This window comes from Phaseolus vulgaris, chromosome 4, assembly GCF_000499845.2.
Source record: "Phaseolus vulgaris cultivar G19833 chromosome 4, P. vulgaris v2.0, whole genome shotgun sequence".
Taxonomy (NCBI): domain Eukaryota; kingdom Viridiplantae; phylum Streptophyta; class Magnoliopsida; order Fabales; family Fabaceae; genus Phaseolus; species Phaseolus vulgaris.
This window is the reverse complement of record NC_023756.2, coordinates 23,519,711-23,532,581: the sequence shown is the minus strand read 5'-3', so window position 1 is coordinate 23,532,581 and position 12,871 is coordinate 23,519,711.

Below are 12,871 nucleotides of genomic sequence, written 5' to 3'. Positions count from 1 at the left end.
TAGGGGGAGATTGTTGAATCAAGTGTGTTCAAGCTTTGAAGAATTCAAATCCTTTGAGTTTGATGGAAAGCTTGATGTGCTTGTTATTGCTGAGGTGTTTTAGAATAGGATCTGGGGTAGATTATAATGCGTAAATCCACTCTTGATTGAATCTAAAGCTAAAGTATTTTCAAACCTTTTTTATTGAAAGTGTTTTTCAAACTAAGTCAAAAACAACCTGTTGTTTTGTCGAAACAACCGATTGGTTTACTCTTAGGTGTTTTGAAAAAGGTTGAAAACTGTTTTGGGTGGTTGACTTACTGTCAAACCAAAACAACCGATTGATTCGCATAATCAACCAGTTGTTTGTTTTCAAATCATAACAGAAAACTGTTTTGTGTGTTGACTGAGCTTTAAATGATTTTGTAACTGAATGCGCTCCTGTTTTAAATGCTTTGACCATTCCATAAAAGCTATAAATAGTTTGTTCATCTTTTCTAATAAACAAGAACTGAGATTTAATCAATAGAAAAACATATTTGAGTTTTTCACTGATTTAGTTTTTCAAGAGTTAATAATTGCTTTAAGTTTGCTTTGATCAAGAGAGAGAGGAATATGATTTCATTTGTATTGATTTTAGTTTATGTTGTAACAAGTGTAATCCTTCTGTACTTTGTGTAAACTCTGGTGTGTTAGGCCAAGAAGTGTTGTGTGCTCTTGAGGTTGTCAAGATCAACATTCTTGGTGGTGTATGTGCTGAGCCAAAGGAAATGTGTTTCTTGAGAGGATCAAGGTCACTTCTTTGGTGGTGTGTGTAAGTAATCTAGGTTTGGTTACTTAGTGGATTCCCAGTGGTTTCTGGGAAAACTGGATGTAGCTCTTGGTTTAAGAGTGAACCAGTATAAACTGTGTGTGCAATCTCTCTCCCTTAAACTCTTTAAATTTCAGTTTGTATATTTTTCAACAGGTATAAACAACCGATTGTTTCTACGAAACAACCGATTGTTTTTCTGGTGCTGTATTAAATTGCTTTGTGTTTTTGGCTAACTGGATTCTGAATGAAGTTTTCTCAAAGGAATTTCATTATAGAGTAAAAAGTTTGCGAAAACCTTCTTTAAACCATTCACCCCCCTCTAGTTTAAAGCCATACATTCTAACAGTTTTGTCATAATCTCTTTCTCAAATTTGGTTTAACTTTTCTTGCTTAAGCTTTTTCTTGTTTGTCTTTTATTTCTTTTCCTTAAGATTTGTGGTGGTTTCCTTTAAGATTAAGTGTTTTAGGCTTTGACCTTTTCCATTTGAGAGTATTTCAACCTCAAGAAAGACCTTTGTTAAGGGAAGAAACTTTCTTTGAATGCTTTAAATGATCTCTCCATAAGTGGCACAAACTTGAGAGTGTTTTTATTCCTAACTTCTATTTCTCTAATTGTTTGTCACTTGTGAATTATGACTCATATTTCTTCAGGATAATCTTCTAAATCCCAATCTCCCCAAAAAGCTTTCCTAATGGTTGAGTTGGCGGCGGCCTAGAGATCCTTAGCTCAAAAGGATGAAGAAATGAGACAAATGGAGGAGAGGCTCCAAAGTTTTGAATCGGCCCATGATAGACCCTCAAGAGGAAGATGGAATCAAAGACGTGAATCAAGGAGTTATCACCAATATGGTAGCCAAGAAGAAGAGAAATAATGGAGATTGAACAATTTTGAAGAGAGGCACCAACATGTTTCTAAAATTTCTTTGCCTTATGTTAAAATTCCTAGTTTTAGTGGGGAAGGTGATCCCAATATCTATCTAGGATGGGAGGCTAAAGTTGAACAAATTTTTAATGTACGTGAGGTCCAAGAAGACCAAAAAGTCAAGTTAGCCTCCTTGGAATTTTTAGACTATGCCATGCTAATATGATTCCAATAGCACAATATGAATGATTCTTGACATTCTTAGGAATCATCTTGAGTTGGATATGAGATAGGCACTTTAAAATAGAATTGGATCAAGGTTCTATGTTCAAGAACTCACCAAGACTAGTACCAAAATCCAAACTCATATGGAAGTTCCATGTATTGTCAAATTGAACCGAACAAATTGAGTGAAAAGATAAAGGCACCGAACAAAATGCATAAGAACAAAATTGAACCGAACAATTAAGCTAGAAAATGAAGAAGAAGCAAAGATGAACGGTAGAAATGAAAGGAACCGAAGCAAAACCAAAAGAAACTACAAAATGCCGAACTTAAAAAATGCAAGAACTCAAAGTAAGACATGAACATAAAAAGAGAAGGAAGGAAGGAGAAGAGAAAGCTCATGAAGATGGAGGAATGGTTGGATGATCACGCCACTTAGAGGATGGAGACTCCAAGATGAGTATGCAAGCCGCCCCTTGAGGTAACCAAAGAAATCTCAAGATAAGACTAAGTGAGGAAGACACAAAGCTCTCCAATTCTCTCTCAAAAATTGAGTATAGTTTCTCTAATTCAAAATTCAAATCTGAAAAATGCAAAGGCAACACCTTAATTTATAGCCTAGAGGTGCTGAAATGCAAAGCTAATTAAATTCAAAATTCCCCCCAAATACATGAAAGTGGCGCCAAGCATGAGGAAGGTGTGACTTCCAATCTCACTTTGGCACCTCCCTATTACTCCTACACCTCTCTACTAAACGCACAACCCCATAAGACTCCTAAACTAAAGACCTAAAGATGCTTTGACAAAAGAGGTTTCTTATGTTTCCCTCTAAGCACCTTCAAACAAAGAAATTACAAAAAGAGAAAATAAACGTTCATTAGCTCCTAAAGCTTTGAAGATGCTCCTTGTATGCCTTTGAGGTGGGCTTTGAACTCCATGAGCGTCCTCCATTTGAGCCTCAACCTCTTCTTGCTCTTGATGATTGGCCTCCATGTCCACTTGAGCTTGATCTCCATCATACTCCCCGAGTTGGAGAGAATTCGACCACGAATTCTGGAGACCTACAGAAAAAGTATGACTACCTAATAATGTATCAGGCATATCTAACTCATAAGCATTGTCATTAATCCTTTTTATGACTTGGAAAGGTGCATTCCCACGAGGCATTAGTTTGGACTTCCTTTAAGTAGGAAAACGATCCTTCCTCAAATGAAGCCAAACCCAATCACCTTCCTCAAACAACAATGCTTTTCTCCTTTTATTGGCAAGTTCAGCATACTTGTCAACCTTCTTCTCAATTCTCTTCTTGATGTCTTGATGCAAAGTTTTCACAAAAGAAGCCTTTTCATCCCCATCTTTGCACAAGACATCTCCAAGAATGGGAATAGGAAGAAGATCAAGAGGTGTTAAGGGGTTAAACCCATAGACAACCTCAAAAGGAGAATGTGAGGTGGTAGAATTTACTACACGGTTATATGCAAACTCAACATGGGGTAGTAAATTCTCCCACACTCTAGGATTCCCCGAAATGAAACATCTCAATAGTTGTCCCAAAGTTCTATTCACCACCTCGGTTTGACCATCAGTTTGTGGGTGGCAAGTGGTAGAAAATAAAAGATTAGTTCCAAACTTGCCCCACAAGGTCTTCCAAAAGTGACTTAAGAACTTGGGATCTCTATCGGACACTATAGATCTAGGGATCCCATGCAAGCGAACCACTTCTTGAAAGAAGAGGTTTGCAATATGACATGCATCATCCACTTTGTGGCAAGGAATAAAGTGAGCCATCTTTGAAAAACGATCCACTACCACAAAAATGGAGTCCTTTCCCTTTGATGTCTTGGGTAATCCTAAGATGAAATCCATAGATATGTCAACCCAAGGCATTGAAGGGATAGGAAGAGGAGTATATAAACCATGGGGATGCATCTTAGATTTAGCTTTGCGACAAGCTATGCATTTATCACACAAACTATGAACATGTTTATGCATATGAGGCCAAAAGAAATGTTCATGCAACACATCCAAAGTTTTAGCAACCCCAAAGTGACCCATTAAACCCCCCTCATGAGCTTCTCTAACAAGAGATAATCTAATAGAGCTTTGAGGAACACAAAGACATTTTCCTTTAAAAAGAAAGCCATCTTGTATAAAAAAATCTTTGTGTCCTCCCTTAAGACACTCTTGATAGATGTGAGAAAAATCAAGGTCATCATGATAAAGTTCCTTAATGTGATCAAAGCCAAGATATTGAGAACTTAAAAGATTTAGCAAAGTATATCTTTTAGAAAGTGCATCCGCCACAATGTTTACTTTGCCTTGCTTATGTTTGATCACATAAGGAAATTGCTCAATGAATTCCACCCACTCAGCATGCCTCTTGTTAAGATTGTTTTGGCTTTTCAAATACTTAAGAGATTCATGATCACTATGTATCACAAACTCTTTAGGAAAAAGATAGTGTTGCCAAGTAAACAAATCCCTAACAAGTGCATATAATTCTTTATCATAAGTGGAATAATTGAGATGACTTCCCTTCAATTTCTCACTAAAATAAGCTATGGGGTGGCCCTCTTGAAGGAGGACAGCCCCAATGCCTATACTTGAAGCATCACACTCAATCTCAAATGTTTTAGTGAAATTAGGAAGGGCTAAGATGGGAGCATTAGTCAATTTTTCTTTTAAAGTCTCAAAAGCTTTTTGTTGTGCTTCTCCCCATTGAAAAACCACATCCTTTTTCACTATATCATTGAGAGGTGCAGCAATGGTACCAAAGTTTGGTACAAATCTTCTATAGAAAGAAGCAAGTCCATGGAAACTTCGGACTTCATTCTTCAAAGATTTCGGTGTAGGCCAATTTTGAATGGCCATCACCTTTGTTTTGTCCACATGGACCCCTTTGCTACTCACAACAAACCCTAGGAATTCTATATGATCAAGTGCAAACATACATTTAGCAAGATTAGCATACAAATGTTCCTTCCTAAGGGTTTCTAAAACTTGCTTAACATGCAACCTATGGTCATTCAAAGATAAGCTATAAATGAGTATATCATCAAAGTAAACAACAACAAACTTACCAATGAAAGGTCTAAGAACATGATGCATGAGGCGCATGAAGGTACTTGGTGCATTAGTTAAACCAAAGGGCATAACTAACCACTCATACAAACCAAAGTTGGTCTTAAAAGCCGTCTTCCATTCATCACCCGGTTTGATACGGATTTGATTGTAGCCGCTTTTAAGATCAATCTTTGAAAAGATTTTTGAACCATGCAATTCATCCAACAAATCATCAAGCCTAGGTATGGGATGCCTATACTTAATTGTAATGTTATTGATGGCCCTACAATCCGAACACATTCGCCATGTGCCATCTTTTTTAGGCACTAAGATGATAGGCATAGCACAAGGACTCATGCTATCTTGAACCCACCCTTTTTCAATCAAAGCCTCAACTTGTTGGTGAATTTCCTTGGTTTCACTTGGATTGGTCCTATAGGCTGGACGATTTGGTAAGGAAGAGCCCGGTATCAAATCAATTTGGTGCTCAATCCCTCTCCAAGGTGGAAGTCCTTTTGGAGGATCTTGAAACACATCTTGAAACTCTTCTACCAAATTTTCCAAACAATGAGGACTATCCCTTTGAAAAGAGTTATAGGGATGGCTAAGAAAAGAGGATGGTGAGCCACTATTTCCCTTTGAAGCTCATGCCTAGACACAAGAAGTGTAGGCTTAGAACTCTTATCCTTTTTATCTTTTGCACTCTCCCTCTTTTTTTTCATGATGATTTGGTCCTCATGGATTTCTCTAGGAGAGAGAGATTTTAAAGTAACCTTGTGACCATGGAAATCAAAAGAAAGTTTGTTGGAAAAGCCATCATGAAAAACTTTTCTATCAAATTGCCAAGGCCTTCCCAAAAGAACATGTGTAGCTTCCATGGGCACAACATCACATAATACCTCATCTTTGTATTTTCCAATAGAGAAATGGATGAGGACTTGTTTATTCACAACAATTTCTCCTATTTCACTAAGCCATTGCAATTTGTAGGGCTTTGTATGAGAGATAGTAGGTAATCCAAGTTTATCTACTACTCTTGTACTAGCCACATTAGCACAACTACCCCCATCCACTATCAAAGAACAAATGTTGTTTTGAATAAGACATCTTGTATGGAAAATATTTTCCCTTTGACTTTCATCAAAAGGTTGTGAAACTTGTCCAAGAAGTCTTCTCACAACTAACAAATCTCCTTCAAGTGGACTCTCACTCTCATTCTCACTAGACGCCCTAGATGGTGAAGAATGCCTAGGTGAATCCAAATCATGCTCACTCATGACAATGCCATTATGCACAAACATATTCCTATTAGAAGGACAATTAGCCGCAATGTGACCATAACCCATACACTTAAAGCATTTCTTACTAGACGATTTAATTGGGGATTTAGGCCTAGAAGTATATGGCTTAGGTTCTTTTGGTTTGAAAGAAGAATCTTTAGAAGGAAATTTTGAAAAAGACTATTTGTTCCTCCAAGAATTGTTGTAGTAACCATCATTGGGAGCATTTTTGAAAGAATTTTTCTTAGCAAGTTGGGCTTCCACCTTCATTGCAAGATGAACTAAAGAACCCAATGATGAATACTCTTGTAACTCAACAACATCTTGAATATCCTTCCTTAGACCACTCACAAACCTAGAAATCATAGCTTCCTCACTTTCTTCTAATTCAATTTTAAGCAAAAGCGTTTCTAACTCTTTGTAATATTCATCCACATTTAGCGTGCCTTGTTGAAACCGTTGGAGTCTCAACATGAGGTCTTTCCTAAAATGTGGGGGCACAAACCTAGCGCGCATTTGATCCTTTAAAGAGTTCCAAGAGTCCACGGGAGGACCCTTGTGATAGATAATGTCCTTTACAACACCATGCCACCATTTCATGGCATAATCACTAAACTCTAAGGTGGCTAGCTTAAGCTTGTGCTCATCTTGGATCTCATGGATCTCAAATATTTGTTCACACTTAGCTTCCCAATCTAAATACACATTAGGATCACTAGAGCCATTAAAACAAGGAAGCTTGACCGAAGGTAGCCTAGCCTTTGCATCTTGATAGTGATGAGAGTCAAGTAAAGGAGGTTTTTATTAATGAAGGAAGAGGACATTCACCATCACACTTGAAGTTCTTCCTTCTAGTCTTCTCAAAATTAAAAGAAGACATAAAATAAAGAGAGGCCCAAGCCCAAAGCCCAAGCCCAAACCCAAGTCCATCCTATGAAGGGCAAGGTCAAGTATTAAATAATAAAGAATATTGTTGAAGGTGCTTAGAGGGAAACATTAGAAACCTCTATTATTAAAGCATCTTTTAGTCTTTAGTTAGGAGTCTTAGGGGGGGGGTGTTAGTAGATAGGTGTAGGAGTAGAAAAGGAGGTGCCAAAGTGAAGGAAGAGGTCACACCTTCCTCATGCTTTGTTTTAGGCGCCAATTCTAGAAGCTTTTTAGGAGGGAGTTTTTGAATTTGTGTAGCTTGCATTTCAGCACCTTAGGCTACAAATAGAGGTGCTCCCTTTGTAAAATTCAGACTGGAATTTATCTAAAGAAACTATACTTAAAATTGGAGTGAGCATTGGAGAGCTTTTGAGCCTTCTTCTCTAGTCTTATCTTGAAGGATCCATGGTGTCCTCAAGTGGCGGCAGCACTCTCATATAGGAGCAACCACACTTCTAGTGGCGAGATCATTCATCATTCATCCATCTTCATGAGCAATTCTCTTCTCCTTCCTTTCTTCTTTGTTAATTCCTTGTCTTAGCTTGTTGCCTTGTTGTTTTTGGTTCGGTTTTTAAGTTTTCCAGCAGCTGTTCTTATTCTTCTTTGTGTTTTGGTTCGGTACATTTCTGTTTCCAGCTTTCCTATTCAGTTTTCTAGGCTTTAATTGTATTTTGTTCGGTTCAAAGTTGTTTTCATTCAATTCTATTCGGTGCCTTTGGTTTTTACCTTTTTTTGTTGGTTCAATTTGACAATAATTGGAACTTCTATATGAGTTTGTGTTTTGGCACTAGTTTTGGTGAGTTCTTGTTCATAGAACCTTGATCCATTTCTATGATTAAGTGCCTAGCTCTTAACCAACTCAAGATGATTCCTAAGAATGTCAAGAATCATTCTGATTGTGCTAGTGGAATCACATCATGTGGTATCACGAGTTTAGGTGTGTTCTTGTTTAATTTTTGAGTTGTGTAGCACTTTATTTCAAGAGCTCTTTTAATTTTCTTGCAATTTAAGTTTCTGTTTTAGGCTTATTTTGAGTTTACTTGCTGTTTTAATTCTTTTGCCTATCATATGTTTGAGTATTTTCCTTTTTGAATCATGTCAAGTTTTGTCTTAGTCATGTTATTCCATAATTGTCATTACTTCTAGTAGTACTTTTATTGTTTTTTATTGTTTCTTGCTTTAGTGTCATATAATTTTCTGAATTGATATTGATCCTTTGTGCATTTTCTTTTTAGAATTGAGTTCATACTTGTATTCTAGACCTATACAAGTTCCAATACATCATTTTCCATTATGTCTTTGCTAGTCCATAATTCTGTTTTTTTTTATTCCTATTAGGATTCCTCTGTTTCTGAAAAAAAGTGCTTACTGTTTTTCGTTATTGCAATTGATTTACTCACTGGAAAATTCTGAAATTCTGGATTTGTGATATTCAAAGTGTTAGAAAAGAGTAGAAAAAAGAATCATTCAAAAATTCAAAGTACACAAAAAATGATAAATAAAATAAAAAAAGTGTACAATTCTGGCGAAAAGAATACGGTAATCTGGCAGCGATTTTAAAAAATTTATCTCAATTAATTGGCTTACTGTTTTTAATTGATTCCAGTGCCATTATTGATTTAACATCTTGAAGTTTCTGTTGTTTAAATTTCATAATCCAGTTCGCTCTACATCATTCCAGTTAAATCAGTGAATATCAAGCACAGTTTGCATTTTAAAAAAAAAAATTTCCAGTAGCTAAATTTTTGTTTTCTTCATCTACTCTAGTGCTTTTCCTTAAGTATTCTTTTGTCTGCCTTCTTTCTCATTGAGTTCTTTATTTTCTTGATTGTCTTTCATTCTTACTCTTTGAGTTTGTCTTACATATAGTTTTCCTTTTGCAATTACCTTTCCTTGCTTATACCTTTTCTTGTTTGTCTTTATTGTTTCATTGGTTTTGTGGTGGTTGCTTTTGAGATTGGTGTGCTTGCTTTGACATCTTTCATTTGAGGATTCCAAGGCCTCAAGTTCAGATTGGTGCAAGGACATTATCACTTGAAGTTCTTCCTTCTAGTCTTCTCAAAATTAAAAGAAGACATAAAATAAAGAGAGGCCCAAGCCCAAAGCCCAAGCCCAAACCCAAGTCCATCCTATGAAGGGCAAGGTCAAGTATTAAATAATAAAGAATATTGTTGAAGGTGCTTAGAGGGAAACATTAGAAACCTCTATTATTAAAGCATCTTTTAGTCTTTAGTTAGGAGTCTTAGGGGGGGGGGGGGGGGTGTTAGTAGATAGGTGTAGGAGTAGAAAAGGAGGTGCCAAAGTGAAGGAAGAGGTCACACCTTCCTCATGCTTTGTTTTAGGCGTCAATTCTAGAAGCTTTTTAGGAGGGAGTTTTTGAATTTGTGTAGCTTGCATTTAAGCACCTTAGGCTATAAATAGAGGTGCTCCCTTTGTAAAATTCAGACTGGAATTTATCTAAAGAAACTATACTCAAAATTGGAGTGAGCATTGGAGAGCTTTTGAGCCTTCTTCTCTAGTCTTATCTTGAAGGATCCATGGTATCCTCAAGTGGCGGCAACACTCTCATCTAGGAGCAACCACACTTCTAGTGGCGAGATCATTCATCATTCATCCATCTTCATGAGCAATTCTCTTCTCCTTCCTTTCTTCTTTGTTAATTCCTTGTCTTAGCTTGTTGCCTTGTTGTTTTTGGTTCGGTTTTTAAGTTTTCCAGCAGCTGTTCTTATTCTTCTTTGTGATTTGGTTCGGTACATTTCTGTTTCCAACTTTCCTATTCAGTTTTCTTGGCTTTAATTGTATTTTGTTCGGTTCAAAGTTGTTTTCATTCAATTCTATTCGGTGCCTTTGGTTTTTACCTTTTTTTGTTGGTTCAATTTGACAATAATTGGAACTTCTATATGAGTTTGTGTTTTGGCACTAGTTTTGGTGAGTTATTGTTCATAGAACCTTGATCCATTTCTATGATTAAGTGCCTAGCTCTTAACCAACTCAAGATGATTCCTAAGAATGTCAAGAATCATTCTAATTGTGCTAGTGGAATCACATCAGATAGTATCCATCTCCACGGTGATGTCTCTCCCCTTGGTTGTGATGTCTATGACCGTGGAATTGAGGTGGAGTTTCCCTTCTCCTATGGTTCTCCTCACGGCCAAAGTCATTTAAAGAACCCCTTGATGAAGGTCTATGAGAATGATGTCCACCATTGATAGAGAGAGATGGCCTAGCTTGTTGCACCTCCATCTTTTGCAATTTTTCTTCCAAATGCCTAATGGTGCGTTGAGCTTCATGCAATTCCCCAAGGACTGAAGCTTTGGAAGGAGACTGCTGCTTGTAAGATTCACCACTTGAATAGCCAGCCATTTGCAAATGAAAACAGCAAACACAAACAAAAACAACAAACAAGTTAAGAAACAAAGTTAGCAAAAATGAATTTGGCAACCAAATTGCCGAAGTGAAACTGGTCTAAAAATCACTCTCAAAGAAATAATGTCCCTGCACCAAGCTGATCTTGAGGCCTTAGGAATCCTCAAATGAAAGATGTCAAAGCAAGGCACACCAATCTCAAAGCCAACCACAACAAAACCAATGAAGCAATAAAGACAAACAAGAAAAGGTATAAGCAATGAAAGGATATAACAAAAGGAATACTAGGTGTATGACAAAATCAAAGAGTAATGAATAAAAGACAAGCAAGAAAATAAGGAACTCAATGAAAAAGTAGGCACACAAAAGAATACTTAAAGAAAAGCACTAGAGTAGATGAAGAAAACAAAAACAGAACTACTGGAAAATATTTTTTATGCAAACTGATTTAACTGGAATGATATAAAGCGAACTGGATTATGAAATTTTAACCACAGAAACTTCAAGATCTTAGCTCAAAAATGGCACTAGAATCACGCAAAAACAGTAAGCCAATTAATTGAGATAAATTTGTCAAAAGCGCTGCCAGATTACCGTATTTTTTTCGGCAGAATTGTACACTTTTTGTATTTTATTTATCATTTTTTGTGTACTTTGAATTTTTGAGTACTTATTTTTTCTACTCTTTTATAACACTTTTAAGAACACAAATACAGAATTTCAGAATTTTCCAGTACGTAAATCAATTGCAATAAGGAAAAACAGTAAGCACGTTTTTAGAAAACAGAGGAATCCTAATAGGAATGAAAAACAGAATTAAGAACTAGCAAAGACATAATGAAAAATGATGTATAGGAACTTGTATAGGTCTAAAGTACAAGTATGAACTCAATTCTAAAACAGAAAATGCACAAAGGATCAAATATCAAACTCAGAAAAAATTATATGACACCAAAGCAAGAACAAAAAATTCAATAAAAGTACTACAAGAAGTGATGACAATTATGGAAAAACAAGACTAAGACAAAACTTGTATGGATTCAAAAAGGAAAATACAAAAACATATGATAGGCAAAATAAAGAAAACATCAATAAAACTCAAATAAGCCTAAAACAGAAAGGTAAATTGCAAGAAATTAAAGAGCTCTTGAAATAAAGTGAAACACAACTCAAAAATTAAACAAGAACACACCTAAACTCATGATACCACATGATATGATTCCAATAGCACAATATGAATGATTCTTGACATTCTTAGGAATCATCTTGAGTTGGATATGAGATAGGCACTTTAAAATAGAATTGGATCAAGGTTCTATGTTCAAGAACTCACCAAGACTAGTACCAAAACCCAAACTCATATGAAAGTTCCATTTATTGTCAAATTGAACCGAACAAATTTAGTGAAAAGGCAAAGGCACCGAACAAAATGCATAAGAACAGAATTGAACCGAACAATTAAGCTAGAAAATAAAGAAGAAGCAAAGATGAACGGTAGAAATGAAAGGAACCGAAGCAAAACCAAAAGAAACTACAAAATGTCGAATTGAAAAAATGCAAGAACTCAAACTAAGACATGAACATAAAAAGAGAAGGAAGGGAGTAGAAGAGAAAGCTCATGAAGATGGAGGAATGGTTGGATGATCACGCCACTTAGAGGATGGAGACTCCAAGATGAGTGTGCAAGCCGCCACTTGAGGTAACCAAAGAACTCTCAAGATAAGACTAAGTGAGGAAGGCACAAAGCTCTCCAATTCTCTCTCAAAAATTGAGTATAGTTTCTCTAATTCAAAATTCAAATCTGAAAAATACAAAGGCAGCACCTTAATTTATAGCCTAGAGGTGCTGAAATGCAAAGCTAATTAAATTCAAAATTCCCCCCAAATACATGAAAGTGGCGCCAAGCATGAGGAAGGTGTGACTTCCTCTCTCACTTTGGCACCTCCCTATTACTCTTACACCTCTCTACTAAACGCACCCCCCCTAAGACTCCTAAACTAAAGATCTAAAGATGCTTTGACAAAAAAGGTTTCTTATGTTTCCCTCTAAGCACCTTCAAACAAAGAAATTACAAAAAGAGAAAATAAACGTCCATTAGCTCCGAAAGCTTAGAACATGCTCCTTGTAAGCCTTTGAGGTGGGCTTTGAACTCCATGAGCGTCCTCTTCTTTCTCTTGATGATTGGCCTCAATGTCCACTTGAGCTTGATCTCCATCACATGCAGTGGTAGCATAAAACTGTAATGGACATTAGACTAAACAAGAGGTCAGTCGTGATCTCTTGGGAGGATTTAAAGTTATGCATGCGCACTAGATTTGTTCCTCCACACTGTAGGAAAGAGCTCTTGTTGAAGCT